Source organism: Hevea brasiliensis, chromosome 3 (genome assembly GCF_030052815.1).
Source record: "Hevea brasiliensis isolate MT/VB/25A 57/8 chromosome 3, ASM3005281v1, whole genome shotgun sequence".
NCBI classification, from domain to species: Eukaryota; Viridiplantae; Streptophyta; class Magnoliopsida; order Malpighiales; family Euphorbiaceae; genus Hevea; species Hevea brasiliensis.
The window spans coordinates 41,504,009-41,527,010 of NC_079495.1; positions in this window are offsets into that span (position 1 = coordinate 41,504,009).

The window sequence follows — 23,002 nt, forward strand, 5'->3', positions numbered from 1 at the left end:
CGGTGAAGATAGCTAGTAACCCTAAACCCAAGAGGAATCCCGTGAAATAATTTCTGGGATGCCAGAGAAGAGTTACGGCGCCCTAGGTAGCATTAGAATGCCAAGAAAAGGTTAGGAGAATTTTTAAGATCGGTACAGACAGTTTTGGCTCCTTAAGCCAAACAAAGGGCATTTTGATCATTTTGTCTGCAGAGATGATTTTTGGTCAACTTGTCCATTTATGAAAATAAATTATATGACATAAAATATGAGTAAAAAGTGATGAAAATTAAATTGAAAATGAGTAGAAAAGAAATGAGAAAAGAAATAAAAATTAAATTAGATTTATGACATAAGTGTGAGGTCATAAATGAATAAACTAAAATTTCTAACCAATGGGAAATTGCCAAGCAAGTAAAAAGGGGATAAATATCAATTAATTGAGAAAAAATTAAAACACATTCTGCCCATTTTCTTCTTCATTCAGCCGAATCTCACCTCTCTCTCTACCACCTCCATTTGTGCTCTTCCTTCTCACTAGATTCTCCTTGCTAACACACCATAAAACCCCTTTCTAGATTTACTAAAATTAATCCTTACCACTAAAGCAAGACTTGGGTAGCAATTAGAAGAAGACAAAGTGAAAGAAAGTGAGGTGTGAACAAGCTTAGAAAATCACCAAAAAGGTTAGTGCTAGCTTCTTTCTACTTTTCCTTTCTAATGTTTAAATCAAGGTTAAGTATGAGTAAATTACATGGGAAAATTGAAATCCATGCATGAAAAGAAAGACCTAGATTTTGGCAGCCATGATAGGATGTAGGGTTTGATGGTTTTGATGGATTTGAATGGCTTAGAAATGGTGTTTGATGTGTAGACATCAATTAGAAATTGATTAGTATGTCTAATGTGATATGTGTTGTGTAAATCTTGAATTGGAGCTAGGGTTTGATATAAAAATTAGGAATTTAATGATATTTTGATAAATTGTTGATGTTGAGATTAAGTATGGACTAATTGAAGTGCATGGAATGTGAATTGTGGATGGTAGTAGTGTGGGAAGGTGGTATTGGGAGTGTTGTTTTTGTGCAGGGAATTCTGTGGTAGTAGTATGCCTTAGAGCATATCATTTAATATATATTTTGTACATATTTTATTAATAAAAAAGCAATTTTACTTTTCCACTTACATAATATATTTATGTGTAATAGAAAAGGTCCATTGATATTTTGTTAGAAATTCTATTCTTAAGTTGTTAAAAATATGAGTGACAGTATTTCTAGCACAAAGTATCATAAATTGGTTCACAATCAAGGATACTTCACACAGAACATGACTTATCCAGAAAGATTGTATTCATGTTTGTTCCCAAGGTATTCATATGAGATATAAATAAGATGGAATGGTGAGTCTCATGCCATATAACAAACATGATAGGCACTTATACATGATAAGTAGGCCGAACTAGTGACACTTATGACAATCACGTGGAATTTACTCTTGTCAATGCATTGTCATAAATCATATCAGTACATATAATCTCTAGACCTGAGATAACACAATTATCTTCTATATAGGTGGTTTAAGTTTGATACTACTTTCATTCTTATACTGTGTATGGGTATATGGGCATGTGTTGGCTTCTACTAGTTATATATGGAGATAGATGTTGATCAAGATGGAATCTGTTACCCTAAATAAATAGGGATAAAATCCGATGTTCATTTAATTGTTTTTTATGTTTCAAGTTCCTTGCTAAGACAGACAGATTTAATCAGAAAAGAGTTTCTGATGAGAAAATATTTTTAATCAAGAATTGGAATTAAAAGAGAACATAATATTCATAGCAAATGGGGTTTAACATAAACCATGACTCTAGCTCGAATTGGGATTTTATAACAGAGAGATTCTAGTGCATGGCAACATATGATTATATATTCATTTAAGGTATTCTTTATTACTAATTGGGTGGCCATGGTATGCTATGCTAGGTATTAACCATGGTCTATGAGGTGCATTAAATGATTTAGAGAAATCATTTATGGTAAGAAAGAGTTCTGTTGATATTAAAAGTTAATATCATATCTCATTGCTAATTAGTGATGAGCCTAGTGAGTCACACACATACACAAGTAATCACTAAGTTAAATGTGATTTAATTAATTAGTTAAAGAGTTTAATTGATTAATTAAATAGGTTTAGTTTGCAATAAGACTGCAAAGTCCCTAGCATGACTTGAAACCAAATCTAGGTTATTGGATATATAGTATAAGTTAAATTTATGTTTAAAGTGTTTAAATATGAATTTACTTATGCGAAATTAATTAATAGAGATTAATTAATTAATTTATATTTGATATAAATTGATTAGAAGATGAGAAATAATTATTTTGGGTTGAGAACTCAAAATTACAACACAATGATAATTTGGTCATTTCATAGGATGACATGTGGCACATGAGATGGTGACACATGGCACCATATAAGCTTGCCATTTGTCTTCCAATCATGCATGATGATCAAAGTTAAGATTAAACCTAGCTTTGACACTTGGCTTAATGTGATTAGGTCAATTAAAATTAAGGTGCAATCAAAAGATGACATGTGGCAAGGGTTTTAAGTGATGACCTAATTATATAATGTGATGTTATGAAAGAATAACATAACATTCTGATTTTTATCAAAAGGTGCCGCCCCCCATAGCCTCTCATCTTCTCTTTTTCTTCATCTCTCATCAATTCAATGAGAGTTGCCCATATTCTTTTGAATTAAAATTGCTAGAAATTATTTCTAGTGTCCAATATATATTTACAACCTCCCTAAAGGCAAATTCCTATTTTCTAATTAGTTAGCAAGGCTTGATGTAACACCCTCACTGTAGCAATTCTGTACATTCTACTGTTCAGGTGACCAGTGTCGGTCTGAACAGCTAGAACATCTGGAAAAACATTTAAACTAAAGTGAGGAGCCATAATTAACTCAAATAATAATAAGAAAAATTAAGGAAAAATTTTAGAAATAAAATACAACCAAGTTAAATGTCACACCTTACCCCTCTGTAAGGCATAACATGATCCCGTAGTATACCTAATGTGTAACACCCTCCCGGTAGCAACTCCATACATTCTACTGTTCCGGTGACCAGTGTCGGTCCGGACAGCTAGAACGTCCGGAAAAATATTTAAACTAAAGTCAGGAACCATAATTAACTCAAATATTAATAAGAAAAATTTAGGAAAAATTTTTTAAATAAAATACAACCAAGTTAAACGAGCCGGTGCCCAAGCGATGGGTAACCCAGCGGGAAGTTACGGTTTTCGCAACTAGGAGCCGTAGACCTGGGGAAAAATTCATAAAATAATTTTTGGGACTCCAGAGAAGAGTCATTGAGGTTCCTATGGCATTAGAATGCTAAGAAAATATTTAGAAAAATTTTTCAATCGGTACAGACAATTTTGACCCGTTAAGCCAAACGGAGGGCATTTTGGTCATTTCGCCTTCGGAGGTGATTTTTGGCCGACTTGTCCAGTTGAGTAAATAATTAATATGACATAAAATATGAATAAACATTACTAAAAATTGAATTGAAAATGAGTAGAGAAAAGAAGAAAAGAAAATGAAGGAAAATGCTTAATTATGACATATGATGATGTCATTTAAAAGCCCCCTCCGATCACCATTTGACAAACCAATAAAAAGAGATAAAAATGACTTAAAATGAGATAAAAAAAAAAAAACAAAGGAAACCAGCAGTTTCCTTCTTCATATGGGCTGGAATAAGAAAGAAAGAGAAAGAAAGAAAGAAAGGAAGAAGGAGAAGGAGATGAACAGTAGCAGAAAAAGGGGTTCAGCAGGGCAGCATCTTTCTCTTCCGTCCAGGTGAGTTTGGCTCAACATCGATGGCTGATTTTTGGATATGTTTGAGGTATGTATGTGTGGAAGTTATGGTTAAAATTTGGTGATTGTTCAACGGTTGGATTTGGAGAAATATATTGTTGAACACAGGCTATCTGTAGGTTGAATTCTAAATTTTGGCTACTGAAATTTGAGAAAAATAAATAGTTTGGATGCTTATAAAATTATGAAATTTGGTACAAATGATATTTGGGATGTTGAGGCTGCTGGGTTAAAATTTGGTGAATTTTAGACTTGTGGTTTATGAGATATAAATTGTTTTGCATGAGCTATCTGAGTAAGACTGATTTCTGCAAAAATTCAGATTTTGAAGGGTTGAATGAATGTTTTGATATCTCATGATATAGAGACAATTTGATGCTAAAATTTTTACTGATATTGTATAGGGATGTCTTGAATATATGGTTAAAATTTGGGATTTATCTAACGGTTAGATCATTATATATAAATTTGAATGCACAAGCTGCCAGATTGGGTATTAATGGGTGGTTGTGGATTTAAGATTTATGATAGGAGTTTAGTCCAATTTAAGGGGAAATGCTGTTGAATTTTTATTGGATATTTAATTTAGGAAAGTGAAGTTATAATTGATTATGATTATTATGATTCTAGGAGAAATCTTGAAGAATAACAAGCTCAAGGTTGGTTTCAAAAAGGTTAGTGCATATTTATACCTAAATCCCTTTCATTCCATGTTAAGGACTTAAAGTGAACAAGAATTTGTAAATTAAATGAAAAGAATTCATGTGTATGTATACCATGAATTTCGGCAGCCCTAAGGAAGGAATGAGTTTGATTGTTTTAATGGACTTAGAGTGAATTAGAGATTATGTTTAAAGTGTATATATATATATATATATATATAAGGAATGAAAGAGTTAACTAAGGAAATTTGTGAAAACCTTGACTTTGAGCTAGGGTTTGGGAGTGAAAATTTGAATTTGCTTAGGAAATTGTTAAAGAACATTCTAATGGTCAATTAGTGACCATTTGGGGTAAGTTGACCATAATTAGGAGTGAACTATTGCATGGCAAACTGAAATGGGCATGCTGCCTAGTGACAGCAGCAGGGAGGCTGTGAGTCCAGCCTGTTTGGACTGCCATATCTTTGGCTGTGTTGGTCCAATTGGTGTTTGGCCAATTGGACATGAAACTAGACTTATAATGGCATATTTTTGCTGAAGAAACCATGCCCAAAAGACCAAAGCAAGAGGACCAAAAATTGGCCCCAATCCGGGTACCCTGCAAGCCAATTCTGCAGAATGACCAAAAGAACAGTGGCCATAACTCACTGTAGAAATGGTCAATTGACCTGAAATTTTTACAGCAACAAGTTAAGACATAGAAAAACAATTTTCATGAAGAAACCTACTCCAAATTATGACCAGAACCTAACTCAAATGGCAGTCACAGTCACTATTCATGGTACTGTAGATTTGGTAAATTCTGCAGAATTGAAATCCGGCCAGCTGTGGTTTTTGGACCATATCTGGAGCCACAAAACTCCAAATGGAGTGATTCAAAAAAGGAAATTCAACTAGACAAAATAGGGAACAACTTTCATGTTTACCATTGCCTCAAATTCCCACTGCAACAGTGCTTAATGGAACAGTAAATTTAGGCTTCAAAAACTGAAAATTCTGCCCTCTTGGTTTTAAGTTTAGAAATGGTATGGGTGCTCAATTCCAACAAGTTTTAAATGTAAAATGTGGTGCATTGGGAGTGTTGAAACCAATGTACCTATTTTCCATCCAAAAGTCAACATTTTTGTTGACCAATGAGGTGAATAGTGACACCAAAAATTGAAATTTAAAATGTGAAATTAGAAATGCATCTAGGGGACTTTAAATTGCAATTGGCAATTAATACTAGCAAATGTAAAACTCAAAATGTGGGATCTTGGTGTAATTAGAACTAATATATCCATTAAGTAGAAAAAGTCAACATTTTGGTTAACTAGTAAGGTGAATAGTAGTCAAAATAATTAGCAAATTAAGATGAAGACCTAGAACCAATTCTAAGCTTAATGCTTAGAATGGTATGACAAATGTGGACTATGCATCTTAGTCAAAATTGTTAAAAGGAAATTAAGAGCATAAATTTGAAGTCCATGAAATTTTCATGGATTACTGGAAACATGAAAAATAAGTCATCTAATTGATGTAAATAGATAGTTAGGGCTTATATGCCCATCACAAATGGAATTCATAAAATATTAATAACTCAACTTGAAATATAAAATTTGCAATTACATAAGTAGATTATTGAATGTATAAATGAGAAAAGGAAAAATGTTTTGAATACAATGGTACATGTGAACCATTGTTTATAATTGTGATTAATATGAATAACATAAAGAATGAATAAATGAACCATATTAATGTATGAATGAGACATTAGTTCTCATTATTGTAGAAAGGAGAAGTATTTTGAGTACAATGGTATAAAAAGGATAATTGATGTGAATTGTGATCATATAAATGATCAAATGAATGTATGAATTATAATTGAAATTTATTATGAAATAATGAAGTCATAAAACACAATATATTAATGTTTAATGATATTATGTGCCCTTGTATTGCCTAGACATGTGTGTCAGATTGGATAGTTTGGCATGCCAACAGGGTATTGTTTTAGCAGTACTGCGAAAGGCTTTATGCCTGTATTCATGGCTTTATGCCTGTATTCATGGCTTTATGCCAATATTCATGGCTTTTATGCCCGATTATGTGTTATCATGGCTTTTTAGCCATACCGATTTATACGTGGTTGGCGTTCTGCGTCCCATGGTATGATGCCCGAGGCATCTGCGGTGTCGGTGCCAACGACCCGTTATCCAGTTTAGTCAGCCTGTCATAGGTTACTTGGGCAGTGAAATTTATTGAGATAAGTTAAGAATATTAGCAATTAAAAATATTAGAAAATAAATAAAATAAATGAGTAAGATGTGTCTTAAAATAAATTAGAATAGTTATTTATTAGAAAGAATCGAAATGAACTGGACCGATATCAAAATTTACTTATTATGAAACAATCTGAGACAACCTAGCAAGTATAGAGGAAATGCTAAAAGATTAGCAAAGAAAATTATAACATAAATAAATATTGCAAATGTGACTTATATAATAATATAAGCATAAATTTATTATTTTTAGATCATTTTTCTTTGTACATTATTACTGTACATTGGCGAAATAAACACTTTCAAAGAATATTAAATTAGGATAAAACATATTAAATTTTAGAAACCGCATGTGAAGTATAAATAAATCTTAATTATTTGAATTATGTTTTATTTCTATCTTTATTTGTATATTATTTCCTTGTTATATTATTGCACCACTAAGCAGCAATGCTTAGCGCGATGGAATTGTTTCCTCGCGCAGGTACTGAAGCTAGAAGCCAATGGACGTTTGACTGGGAATTTTGGGAGTTTTGATCTGCAGAGTGTCAAAGGTGGTCACCTCCTCAGCAATGCATGTAGATAGGGCCCATATAGATCATATTTTGTATTTAGTACAAAATGCTAGATATTGTATTATAATGTAGATTATGAGCAGGTAATTAATAGAAATGTAATGTAATTTAATAAATTAGCTTTTTCATATGTAATTAATTTATACATCATGTAAATTATGAAATTATGTAAATTAAAGAAATTTGAAAATTTTACTTATGTGATTTGAGCATGAATGAGATTGTATGGATTCGAAGACAGATTTGAAATATATAGATAATGCATGGAAATGAATATGAAATTGAGATATATGAATGAGATGGTTATGAAAATAATTGACGAGATTTTATTTGTAAAATATTATTGAAATTTTCAAACAGGTAAATAGTAAAATACGTCAACTGGTAATAAAATAGGGGAAACTCCGCTGGTTTCTCCATCGAAAAATAATTAATATTAAAATATAATGAGATCAAATTATGAAAGGAATAAAGTAAGATAAGATAGGGTGCTCCGGCACCGAATGTAGCACACTTTGCTCGGCTATACTGTAGTCGGGTGAGGGGTGTTACATAATGAATTATCAACTTCGTCTACTGATAACCCATTAAATACACTACAAGGGATTTTAAAACTTTTCTTACTTCTTTTTATAGTGGTGAGCACTCTTTACAGGTGTTAAAGAAGTGGAATGGCTAACACACTTGGATTATTGATAATTTCTATAAAAATTTTGGCAGAGTACCATCTGTATTTTGAATAAAACAGTTCTTCAAAAACCTGTAAAAGCACTTCAAATATATTTCTCAATTCAAATCCACAATAACATTTCAAAGGCTGAGATAAAACAAATATAGTATAAATTTTACAAGTCAAAATAATTCACAATTTATTTTACAACTTCAATGTATAATTTTAATTTACAACTGCTCAAAACCAAGAACATTATATACATACAGTGAACATACATTACAATACAAAATGCAAAATATGGTATACTCAATATACCCGATGATCTCTCAGTGTAGTACTAGCAGCCTAGTCTGCTGCCCTGTCAGTCTGTCTACCTGCGACAGCAATGAAAAGCTATCGCTGAGACAATGTCTCAGTGGTGCACAACATTAACCAAATACAACTTTAAATCATAAATCATAAGTCATGTAAATAGTGGATACTTAAACTATAGTTAAATTCAAGACAATGAATGTCATAAAGAATTTGAACTCCATTTCACAATATCACAATAAATCTCAATAGTCAAATCATGATTAAATTCAAAAGACAGTAAATGTCAATAAGAATTTAAACTCCATTTCACAAATTATCAAAGCTCATAATAACACAATTTAGTCAAATAATTTAAGAATACACTGTTGCCAATTCATACACAACTTAAGCCATGACACAATTTTTTAACACATGCTGTGTTGTACACCACGACAAGGTAAACTCACCCCACTAATCAAAATCAATGAGGGAGGTGGTGGCATTTAAGAGTACTTATAAAAGCACCTGCAGGCATTATGTATCGCCATCCCTGCAAGCCCTTGGGTGGTACCTATCAGAGCACTTGCAGGCGTTACGTATCGCCATCCCTGCAAGCTCCTGAGTTCACTCGTGAGAGTTCCCAAGAATTGTAGGCGTTACGTATCGCCATCCCTACTTTGCTCTGATAACACTAAACACATTTTATCTCAAAATTTTCAAAGTCATAATTTCATTCACAAGATGGCAACACAATTCATAATTAACTTCAACTTTCACAAATCACACTAAATCAATTTTTCCACAGTTTCAAACAATTTACAATGCTTTTCAAGCAATAAGTATCCATTCAAATACATTTCCATAATTGAAAACAATAATATACAAATAGTCATAATTTATTTCAATTAAAAAATTCAAAAGAAATAACTGTTGTGCACAAACCTCTGATAACTGTCTCTTGGCCTTGACTCAGTGTTTCCTTCCCTTTCCCTGAGTCTTTGCTAACTGAAAAACACAATTTGAAGTGTTTCAGTACTCATTTAAACTGTCTCTAACGATAATGCTTGATAATTAATTCACTGAATTCTATTATTTGCTTAGTCAACCTAATATGTTGACCCTCGATGCATTCTAGGTAATTTAGGTTTTAATGTTACTAATATGTCACATTCAATAGTCTTTTAGGGTTGGTACATGTTACCAAATTCATTTCCATGTATATTGCATTTTCGGGCAATTTGCTGGATTTCGGGATACTAGTTTGACCTAGCCGGACGACCTAGTTTCTTCGGTTTTCGGGTTTCGGTCTAAACTACAAACTTGTAGATCTATGTCTTATGGAACGCGGGGCAAAATTTCAGGTCATTCTGAGTTATATAGACCAAGTTATGGTCATTTTACTATTGCTGGTCAAAATGCATCAAAATTGGTCACTTTAAGTCACTTTAGGTCATTTTAGGTTCGGCCAGTTTTTGGACCTGAACTTGTGCAAGCTGTTTGACTTGCTTATGGTCATTTCTGGGCTTTGGTGTCTTCATAAGACTTGTAGATATGGGTCTTAACTATTCATGGTCAAACTTTCAGGTCAATTGGACCTGTTTTGAGTGAGTTATGGCTTAAACACTAACTGCTACCCAAATGGTCAATTTTTAGGCCTTAATTGCACTAATCCGGATTTGGTTATTTTTCAAGTTACCTTACAAGCAGAATTTTGGTAAGCTTCCTTCATGAAAGTTGGCACATTTTGTGCCTAGTTTCACCTTCAATTGGTCTCATACCAGTTGGAGCCACACACTTAAAGTTCTAAGCCCAAAACCTAACTGCCCTATTGCATTTCCTTTATTACTCATCAAAGATCACTTTTAGCATTTACCAATTTACACATTCATGCCCAATGTGGTTTGTACCATAACCTAAACATATTTTACAACATTTTGTTGATCATTTTGGCAGCTTACAATCACACTCAACATACACCATATAGTGCAGAATTTGTCAAACTCAATTACAACAATTTAATCACCTATTCATACGCATTTACATGTCCAACCTCACACCATCACACATATACCCAAGCTGCCATAACAACTATCACAATTCAATATTAATATTCCATAATCTAAACATGAAACAACATCCTTATGGTTCACCAAACCAAGCTGCCGATTCATGCATTTCATTCCATTAATTTCCAAGCTTCAAATTTCAAATACACATTCACATATACTAAGTATACATCACCCAAATAATTTTCTACACACATAAACATTCAATCAACCCTTTAATCTACCATTTACAAGCAAAATAAACTGTCTTCAAGGAGTTTCCATGGCTGCCAAAAGTACACATCCCCCTTTAAACATCAAACCTCAAAAATCTCTCCATAAATCAAGTACCCATAACATCCTTACAACTTTAATAAAACAATAATAAAAAACACAAACTTACCTATTGATGAGGCTTGTTAAATCTTCCCCAAACTCCCTTGAATTTAGTATCTACTTCTTCCTTGTGAGGTGGGGATGAAAATTAGTGAAGTGACTTTGGTGTTTGGAGGTGGAAATGGAGGAGGTTAGGAAGCTTGAATCAATGCGGCAATGGAGGATTTAGGGAACTTCATTTCGCCATGGAAGAATGAATGAAGAAGATGAAGTGCTTAGTGGGTTTACACCTGCCCACATAAGGATTGTTTAATCCCATAGTGCTCCACTCACCATAGTTTAATGATTTAATATGTTTTAAGTTTAATTACTCAATTTATACCCCATTTTTGGCTATTTACATTAAGTACCACTAATTCAATTTTTCATTATATTTTCCAAGTGTAATATCATGTGTTTTTAATGGACATTTAGGTCCAAAGACAACTCAGGGTGTCAAAAGACCACAATGCCCCTGTTCGGGTTGCATTTCTGATTTTTCGGTAACACCTGGTTTTGTCCGTTTTTCGATTTCTCACTTTTCTTTGTACTAATTAATTAATTTTTTTTTATATTTCTAATGATATTTATACTTCAATAGGTGTCTCTTTAAGTCTTAAAAATATTTTCCAGGGTTCCCCGCGGTCCAGGGCTAGTCAACGGTCCACGCCGTGACTTCCCGGTGCGGTCACTCATTGCTAGGGTTCTCGGCTCGCTTAACTTGGTTGCATTTCTTTGCTATTATTTTTTCTTTGTTTTTCTTGTATTTTATTTTCTTGTATTTCATTATTTTATGTCTCCTTACTCATATCGAAGTGTAGTTCTAGGCATCCTAGCTGTCCGGACAATACTGGTCACAGGGACAGTAGAACGCACTACCGAACTTAAGGGTGTTAAAATTCCCCCCCGCCCCCCCCCCCCCCCCCCGCTTAAAATAAATTTCGTCCACGAAATTTTACTCAATAGCCATCTTACAATAGTCATACGTTTATTTTCTCTTTTCTATGTGATCGTATAATCTTCTTTCCTTTGAATTTGTATAAGACTTTTAACAATCTAATATAACAATTAATTTGTTCGTATAACACCAATCTTCTCTTACTATTGTGCTGTCCAATATTTCAGTTCATGTTCCTTCTTGAATGACTCTTGAAGTCATGTTAGAATGATTTATCTAGTCATTGGTCCTCTGACCATTCTAGTCAATAGTTTTCCTCACATTTGTAACATTTCTTTGTTATATCTGAATCAACTGTTCAAATTTCTACTTCCACAACTCTTTTTATCTTTTAATATTCTATAACTTACTTCCTTCTGTACTAAACTATAACCTTTCGATTTTCTAACTTTTGAGTTTTAATTCCTAAGTAGGGTTTTCAAACTTATTTCTAACAATTAAATTCTGTCCTGGCATAACTATACCAAAACAAATGCCGTTGGCAACTTTTCTCATCTTGGTATACTATTGAGCAGTACGTAGCTCTACATAATAATCTCAAGTCAGTACTGTAATCTGTAGCTTACAGTATAAACATCAAGAACATTGCATAGTTACTACGATACATTCCGATAGATTAAATTTTCTGATATTTTATCCTTTTCGAATTTACTGATATTCGAATGTTATTTTGATTACAATATCCATTGACAATTATTAACAGTAACATCCTTGCCTTCATCTAGAGTAATTCTATTACCATAACTTACTTTTACGTCCTCTTGCCTTACATTAAGTAGGATTGCCATTTAGCTTTATAATTTATAGTGTGTTAGAAAATACTTTTCACCGATAAACTCTTTCAAAACCTATTTCACTTATTATCACAGTCCTTATCTTAAAGGACTAATAACTAATGCATCAAAATTTACTCCCCTGTAAAGGAATAACAACAGAACATATGGTTCTAACACTAACATAAAAATATGCAGAACCCAGGTCAAACAATACATAAACAAAGAGTGCCATCCTTCTTCTTAATAAATAATACTGACGCTCCCCATGGTGACACACTAAGGCGGATAAAGCCCTTTTCAAGTAGTTCTTGCAATTGTACCTTCAACTCCTTCAACTCTACTGGTGCCATTCTGTATGGTGTTATGGAGATTGGATCCACACCAAGCATAACTTTAATTTCAAACTGCACCTCTCTTTCCAGAGGTAATCCTGGCAATTTATCAGGAAGCACATCTGGAAAGTCATATACTGTAGGGATGTCCCTCAATGCTGGACTCCCCACTTGGGTGTCTACCACATGTGCCAAGTATGCTTCACACCCCTTTCCGATCATTTTTCTAGCCAGTGCAGCCGAAATGATGTTTGATGGCAATAGCTGCCTCTCCTCGTGTATTACCTTTTCACTGTACTGAGGGAGACCAAAAGTGACTGTCTTCAATCTACAGTCAATCATGACGTGATGCCTGGCTAACCAATCCATGCCCAAGATGATATCATAATCACTGAAAGGCATTTCAATGAGATCAGACAGAAAAGTGTGTCCTTGGATTACCAAAGGACAATCTCTATACATTTTATTAACCCTGACCTCTTGTCCTAACGGACTGGTTATTAGCACCTCAAAGTTTTTTTTTTTTTTTATATGGAACAGCAATGCAATCAATGATACTAGCACTCACACAAGAATGGGTAGAACTCAGATCAAATAACACAAACACATCCTGATTAAAAGTTGAGAAGGTACCAGCCACAACATCAGATGTCTCGGCCTCTTCTCTCTGTCTCGTTGCATAGATTCTAACTGGAGCACTGTCTTGCTCTGATTGTTTCACTGTGCCTTAGCTGCCTGCTGGGTTACCCCTACCCCTGCCTCTACCTCTGCTGGGTGGTTGTGAACCTCTGGTGACAGGGCTCTGAACTAACCCTTCAGCAGTAGTAGGAGGTGGTCCAACTCTACGGGCACTGGTGCAGTCCTTTGCAAAGTGTCCTATGCCTCCACAGTTATAACAAGCTCCTATGGCCTTGTAACATACCCCACCATGATTTTTACCACAAGTTTCACATTGGCAGGGAGGGTAGGAACTTCTAGTTGTTTGACGATTGGACCTTGGTGGTCTCTGCCTTGATGATCCACCTCTGTTATATCCCTAAGCTCGAGGCTCCTCAAATTCTTTTCTCTTCCTCAAATTACTGCTTGAGCTCTGACCCATAGGTTTCTCCCTCTTCTTTATTTCACACGACCCTTGTAGGGGTTGGGTTTGTGCTTGAGCTTAAGCTGACAGAGTATCTGTAACACCCTCACTGTAGCAACTCCGTACATTCTACTGTTCCGGTGACCGGTGTCGGTCTGGACAGCTAGAACGTCCGGAAAAATATTTAAACTAAAGTCAGGAACCATAATTAACTCAAATATTAATAAGAAAAATTTAGTAAAAATTTTACAAATAAAATACAACCAAGTTAAATGAGCCAGTGCCCAAGCGATGGGTAACCAGAGGGAAGTTGCGGTTCTCGCAACGAGGAGCCCTAGACCTGGGGGAAAAATTATAAAATAATTTTTGAGACTCCAGAGAAGGGTCATTAAGGTTCCTATGGCATTAGAATGCCAAGAAAATATTTAGAAAAATTTTTGCAAGCTTTCATTCTCATGCTTCCTCACCATATTTCCTCAAGACCCCAACACTAAAATGAATCCTTGGACCTAGAGGAAGTGTTTGGCAGCCAAGAGAGTACAAGAAAAGTGAAGTTTGAGCTTGGGAAAAATATGCCTACAAGAGGTTAGTGCACCTATCTATTTAAAGCTCTTTATTTCTATGCTAAGGGACTTAAAATAAGTAAGGAATTGTAACTAAAATGAAAAAAATTATGTGTATGCATGCCATGCATTTTGGAAGCCCTATTGAAGGAATAGAAATGGAGTGTTTGATGGACTTAGAGTGAACTAGAGCTTAGGTTTAAAGTGTATACATATATATATATACAGAATGAAAGAGTTAATTAGGGAAATTGTGAAAACTTTGAAATTTAGCTAGGGTTTAGGAATGAAAATTTGACTTGGCCTATGAAATGGTTAAATAACATTCTAATGGTCAATTAGTGACCATTTGAGGTATGTTGACCATAAATTGGACTGAAAAATGGCATGGTAAAGTGGAATGGTAGGCTGCCTAAAGACAGCAGCATGGTGGCTGAGATTTTAGTCCAATTGGACTACCATAACTTTGGCTGTGTAGGTTCAATTGGTGTTTGGCCAATTGGACATGAAACTAGGCTTATAATGGCACATTTTTGCTGAAGAAACCATGCCCAAAAGACCAAAGCAAGAGGACCAAAAGTTGGCCCCAATCCGGATACCCTGCAAACAGCCCCTACAGAATGACCAAATGAACAGTAACTGTTCATTTGGCCATAACTCACTGTAGAATGGTCAAATTGACCTGAAATTTTTACAGTAACAAGATATGATATAGAAAAACAACTTTCATGAAGAACATCACCCCAAATTATGCCATTAACCCATTCAAATTATTGGGCAAAGTTGAGTTATCAAACCTGCAACTCTGCAGATTTTCATTTGAGCAGTAATGTTTGGAGGACTATAACTCTCTCTAGAAAGCTCGGATTTAGGCGATTCTTGAACCGATGGAAACCTAAGGTATGGTAGAACATTTCATAAGAAGAAAGTTAGACCAAATTATGAACTTAACTTGATCAAATTACTGACCAAATTTGGACCAAAAATCTGCCAGACCCAAAATCTCAGCATAAACAGTGCACGTGAACAGTAAACTTATTTTGGCTATAACTTGAGCTAAAAAACTCCAAATGGAGTGATTCAAAAAAAGAAATTCAACTAGACAAAATAAGGAACAACTTTCATGTTTACCATTTCCTCAAATTCCCACTGCAACAGTGCTTAATGGAATAGTAAAGTTAAGTTTCAAAAACTGAAAATTTTGTTTCCCTTGGTCAAAGCTTAGAAATGGTATTAATGCTTAATGCCAACAAGTTTTAAATGAAAAATGTGGTATATTTGAAGTGCCAAAGTCAGTGTACATATTCTCTATGCAAAAGTCAACTTTCTTGTTGACCAATGAAATGAATAGTGACACCAAAAGTTAAAATTCAAATATTGAAGAATTTTAAAGTATCAAATGCCCTAGTATACCTAACAAGATTGGTTTGGATAGTTTGGCATGCCAATAGGGTATTGTTTTAGCAGTACTGCGAAAGGCTTTATGCCTGTATTCATGGCTTTATGCCCATATTCATGGCTTTTATGCCAGTATTCATGGCTTTTATGCCCGATCATGTGATATCATGGCTTTTTAGCCATACTGACTGCATACGTGGTTGACGTTCTGCGTCCCATGGTATGATGGCCCGAGGCACCACGGTGTCCAATGCCAACGACCCGTTATCCAGTCCAGTCGTCCAGTATAGGTTACTTGGGCAACCAAATGAATGAAAAAGTATAACTGTAATTGAACTGATTGTTAAAGAAAATACAAAAATTAAATATCAGGAATGATTATGATAGAATACAAAGAAACTCAAGATCATGAAGAAAATAATTAACAAAATGCATGAAGAAGTAAATATCATAAAACGTAATTAGCCCTCGACTAAACATTAAGTTGGTAATTATTCAGTTCTTTTGAACACAATGGCTAAGAAATTATGATTTTTTATTTGCATATTATATTTTCTTGTATTATTGGCACCACTAAGCTTTATGCTTAGCGCGTCGCTTTTGCAACGCATAGGTACTGAAGATTTGGACAGAGGGCTCAGTAGACCACAGATTGAGTAAGGCCGTTCACGATTCGCATAGTTACGTGTCACCTCACCGTCTGATGCATTGGTAGGACACTAGGTGTCATTTTTGTATTTTGTAATTGATTTTATTTTCTCATGTGTAAATGAACTTATGAAATGTAATTTGATGTTCATGTAAATAATGAGAATTGTGTTTGTAAATGGAAAAGTGAATGTGTATCTGTAATTTATATATGATTATCACATGTGATGAATGATTGAGAAATGAATGGTTGAAAAATGTTGAGATTTTGATAAATGGAATTGAGATGATTGAATATGAATATAGAAAGTGTTTTTCACAGGTTCCGAAGAACGGTTTTCTCCATTTTTAGCCGGTATTCTGCCGGATTTTCTTTAAAATTTTCGGAACCTCAAATAAATAAAAATTTCGATAAATGGCTTAGAATGAATTATATTTCACAAGTTATATTCAAAATTATGATAAAAATTAATTAAGATAAAATAGAGTGCTCCGGAACACTGAGTGGCATTGCTTGCTCGGCTACACTGTAGTCGGGTAAGGGGTGTCACATTTATTGGTATCAGAGCGCGGTTTAGGCGTTTCTGGACCTAGATAGACTGCATATCATGCATTGCATTCATAAGAGTCGAGGTGACACTATTGCAGATCTGTATTTCCTGTTTATTTTAGGTTAGGGTATGGAATAAGAGAGTAAAGAGACAATGAGATAGCGAATGGAAATAAGAAGGAGACTATATTTAAGATGAAAAAGGATGAGTACATAACTGTTTGAAGATAGGATTGAGACTAAGGAGAAAGTGAAGTATGATAACACGAAAAGGCGGAGAAGTAAGGAGGTAGCAGTTCGTCGACTGCTTATGTCAAGTAAATTTCGAGGGCGAAATTTAAATTAGAGGGGAAGAATTGTAACACCCTCACTGTAGCAACTCCGTACATTCTATTCGGTGGCCGGGTGTCGATGCAGACAGCTAGAACGTCCGGAAAAATATTTAAACTAAAGTCAGGAACCATAATTAACTCAAATATTAATAAGAAAAATTTAGTAAAAATTTTAGAAATAAAATAAAACCAAGTTAAATGAGCCGGTGCCCAAGCGATGGGTAACCAGAGGGAAGTTGCGGTTCTCGCAACGAGGAGCCCTAAACCCGGGGGAAAAGTTATAAAATAATTTTTGAGACTCTAGAGAAGGGTCATTAAGGTTCCTATGGCATTAGAATGCCAAGAAAATATTTAGAAAAATTTTTCAATCGGTACAGACAATTTCGACCCGTTAAGCCAAACGGAGGGCATTTTGGTCATTTCACCTTCAGAGGTGATTTTTGGCCTACTTGTCCAGTTGAGTAAATAATTAATATGACATAAAATATGAAGAAATATTACTAAAAATTAAATTGAAATTGAGTAGTGATGAAAAGAAAAGAAAAATGAGAAAAAAGGGTTTATTTATGACATAAGGTGATGTCATTAAAAGCCACCACCAATCACTATTGAACAACCAATTAATTAACCAATAAAAGAGACCAAAAATGGACCAAAGGAATTAAAAATGCAGCAGCCATCTCCTTCCCCAAAACCAGCCAAAACGTAGAGAGAGAGAAGAGAGGGTTTCCACCATAGCCATTCTTCGCAAGCTTTCATTCTCATGCTTCCTCACCATATTTCCTCAAGACCCCAACACTAAAATGAATCCTTGGACCTAGAGGAAGTGTTTGGCAGCCAAGAGAGTACAAGAAAAGTGAAGTTTGAGCTTGGGAAAAATCTGCCTACAAGAGGTTAGTGCACCTATCTATTTAAAGCTCTTTATTTCTATGCTAAGGGACTTAAAATAAGTAAGGAATTGTAACTAAAATGAAAAAAATTATGTGTATGCATGCCATGCATTTTGGAAGCCCTATTGAAGGAATAGAAATGGAGTGTTTGATGGACTTAGAGTGAACTAGAGCTTAGGTTTAAAGTGTATACATATATATATATATAGAGAATGAAAGAGTAAATTAGGGAAATTGTGAAAACTTTGAAATTTAGCTAGGGTTTAGGAATGAAAATTTGACTTGGCTTATGAAATGGTTAAAGAACATTCTAATGGTCAATTAGTGACCATTTGAGGTATGTTGACCATAAATTGGATTGAAAAATGGCATGGCAAAATGGAATGGTAGGCTGCCTAAAGACAATGACATGGTGGTGAGATTTCAGTCTAATTGGACTGCCATAACTTTCTCTGTGTAGGTTCAATTGGTGTTTGGCCAATTGGACATGAAACTAGGCTTATAATGGCACATTTTTGCTGAAGAAACCATGCCCAAAAGACCAAAGCAAGAGGACCAAAAGTTGGCCCCAATCCGGATACCCTGCAAACAGCCCCTGCAGAATGACCAAATGAACAGTAACTGTTCATTTGGCCATAACTCACTGTAGAATGGTCAAATTGACCTGAAAGTTTTACAGTAACAAGATATGATATAGACAAACAACTTTCATGAAGAACATCACCCCAAATTATGCCACTAACCCATTCAAATTATTGGGCAAAGTTGAGTTATCAAACCTGCAACTCTGCAGATTTTCATTTGAGCAGTAATGTTTGGAGGACTATAACTCTCTCTAGAAAACTCGGATTTAGGCGATTCTTGAACCGATGGAAACCTAAGGTATGGTAGAACATTTCATAAGAAGAAAGTTAGACCAAATTATGAACTTAACTTGATCAAATTACTGACCAAAGTTGGACCAAAATCTGCGGACCAAAATCTCGGATAAATAAGCGATTGCGTGAACAGTAAACTTATTTTGGCCATAACTTGAGCTACAAAACTCCAAATGGAGTGATTCAAAAAAAGAAATTCAACTAGACAAAATAAGGAACAACTTTCATGTTTACCATTTCCTCAAATTTCCACTGCAACAGTGCTTAATGGAATAGTACATTTAAGTTTCAAAAACTGAAAATTTTGTTTCCCTTGGTTAAAGCTTAGAATTGGTATTAATGCTTAATGCCAACAAGTTTTAAATGAAAAATGTGGTATGTTTGAAGTGCCAAAGTCAGTGTACATATTCTCTATGCAAAAGTCAACTTTCTTGTTGACCAATGAAATGAATAGTGACACCAAAAGTTAAAATTCAAAGATTGAAGAATTTTAAAGTATCAAATGCCCTAGTATACCTAACAAGATTGGTTTGGATAGTTTGGCATGCCAATAGGGTATTGTTTTAGCAGTACTGCGAAAGGCTTTATGCCTGTATTCATGGCTTTATGCCCGTATTCATGGCTTTTATGCCAGTATTCATGGATTTTATGACCGATCATGTTATATCATGGATTTTTATACATACTGACTGAATACTTGGTTGACGTTATGCGTCCCATGGTATGACGGCCTGAGGCACCGCGTGTCGGTGCCAACGACCCGTTATCGATCGATCGTCAAAGGTATAGGTTACTTGGGCAACCAAATGAATGGAAAAGTATAACTGTAATTGAACTGATTGTTAAAGAAAATATGAAATGTCACACCCTACCCCTCTGTAAGGCATAACATGATCCCGTAGTATACCTAATGAATTACCAACTCCGTCTACTGATAATCCATTAAATACACTACAAGGGATTTTAAAAACTTTTCTTACTTCTTTTACGATGGTGAGCACTATTTACAGTGTGAAAGACTTTGGTGAATGAAGTGAAACAACTAACTCATTTGATTTATTTGGAATATCTCAGAAAATTTTGGCAAGGTGCCATTTGTATTTTGGACAAAGCAGTTCTTGAAAAACTGTAAAAGCACTTCAATATATTTTCAAATCTCAACTCCAACATTTTTATCAACACAACACATTTCTCAAGTCAAATCCACGTGATTTTCAAAGACTAAGATACAAAGATATAACACAATTTTTACAAGCCAAATAACTCATAATTATTTTACAACTTTCTTGTACAACTTAAATTTACAATTGCTCAAAACCAAGAACAAAATATACATACAGTGAATATACATTACTGTACAAAATGCCACATATGGTATACTCACTATACCCAAAATCTCTCATTAGCGACCTAGTCTGCTGCCTGTCTATCTCTCTACTGCGGCAAAGAATAAAGCTATCATTGAGACAATGTCTCGATGGTGCACAACATTAACCAAATACAATTTTAAATCACAATTCATAAATCATATCATTAGTGGATACTTAAAACCATAGTTGATTTCAAGACAATGAATGTCATAAGGAATTTAAACTCCAATTCACAAATTATCAAAATTCATAATAACACAATTTAGTCAAATAGCTTAAGAATACCGTATTGCCAATTCATACACAATTTGATCAAATTCTTGAATAACACGATTTTTCCAATAAATGAAACAATTTGATCAAATAAATGAATAATACCGTTTTGCAAATCAATAACACAATTCGATCAAATAACTGAAGAATACAGTGTTGCCAATCAATATCACAATTTAAGTCATGACACAATTTTTCCATATATGCCGTGTTGTACACCACGACAAGACATACTCACCCCAATAATCGAAATCAATGAGGGAGGAAGCTAGCTGAATAATGAGTACTCATCCATACTCACCTCAGACTGGGAAGTCAAAGAGGGAGGAACATAATCATACTCACCCAATAAATATAAGTAAAAGAGGGAGGAATAATCACACTCACCCCATTAATGGAGGAGGAACATAATATCCGTGTCATGCCAATTGTGAGTCAAAACAATTCCAAACATTTTATTCAAATGATCCGTAAGAATCCAATAAATTTCCAAAGTTATAATTTTATTCACAAAATGGCAACACAATTCGTAATTCACTTCAATTTCCACAAAAACCATTTACAGTGCTTTTCAATCAATAAGTATCCATCAATATCATTCAAACAATTTTTCATAGTTTCAAACCATTCACAATGGTTTTCAATCAATAAGTGTCCACCAAACACATTTCCACAATTTAAAACAATAATGTACAAATAGTCAATATTTATTTCAATTGAAAAATTCAAAAGAAATATTCGTTGTGCACAAACCTCTGATATTTGTCTCCTGGTCGACTCGGTATTTCTTTCCTTTTCTTTGAGTCCTTGTTAGCGAGAAACACAATTTGAAGTGTTTGATTACCAAATTAAACGTCTCTATCGATGGTGTTTGGTAAATAATGCCTTGAACTCAATTATTCACTTAATCACCTAATATACCGGCCCTCGTTGCGTTTTAGGTAAATTAGGTTTTAGTGTCGTTAATATGTCACATTCGATAGGGTTTTAGGTTTGGTACGTTTTACCAAAGTCATTTCCTTGTTTAGTGCATTTTAATGCAAATTGCTGGATTCCGGGACACTGGTTTGACCTAGCCGGACGATCTAGTTCCTCGGTTTCGGGTCTCGGTCGAAACTACAAACTTGTAGATCTAGGTCTTATTGCACGCGGTGCAAAATTTCAGGTCAATCCGAGTTAAGTAGACCAAGTTATGGTCATTATACTATTGCTGGTCAAATGGTACCATTTTAGGTCAATTTTAGGTCAAATTGGTCAATTCTGGTTCGGCCAGTTTCTGGACCCGAACTTGTGCAAGTTGTTTGACTTGGTTATGGTCATTTTTGGGCTTTGGTGTCTTCATAAGACTTGTAGGTATGGGTCTTAACTATTCTTGGTCAAAATTTCAGGTCAATTGGACCTGGTTTGAGTGAGTTATGGCCTAAATACTCACTGCTGCCCAAATGGTCAGTTTTTAGGTCTCAAGTGTACCTAATCCGAATTGGTCATTTTTCACATCACCTTGCAAGCAGAATTTTGGTATGGTTTCTCAATGAAAGTTGGCACATTTTGTGCCTAGTTTCACCTCAAATTGGTCTCATACCAATTGAGGTTACACATTCAAGGTTATAGGCTAAAATGTACACTGCCCTCAATATGCATTTCACACCCCACTTCAAACACACATATACCTTGCAATTTGGTTCACTTCCCTACCAATCTGTTTTGGTACATTAACCACAGTATAATCTACTTTACATTAACATTATTTTGGGCAGATTACCATTACCCTCAACACACCAAATATAATTCACATTTACAATATCTCAATACCATTACATACACACCTAAACACCACTAATTCTCACATACACTTTACACAATAATTTCATACACATATCCTTCATTCCTTAATGCCACAATTCTGCCAACACTCCCATGAATATACACATTTATTCAAGTGTCCCCAAGGCTGCGAAATTTGTCCTTCAAAATCAAAGTGCACTACAATTTACCAATTCCCATCCAAGTGCATAAATCACCACATAAACATGAAATAATTCACTAGGTTACTAATTCATCATGATCAACACCATTTCTCATCAATTATATGCACAAATATCTCATCAAAAACGTGACTCATGGCTGTCCAAAATGAAAACAACAATAACCCTTCAAACTCAAAATTTTCTTTCACCAAACTAACACCCATAACA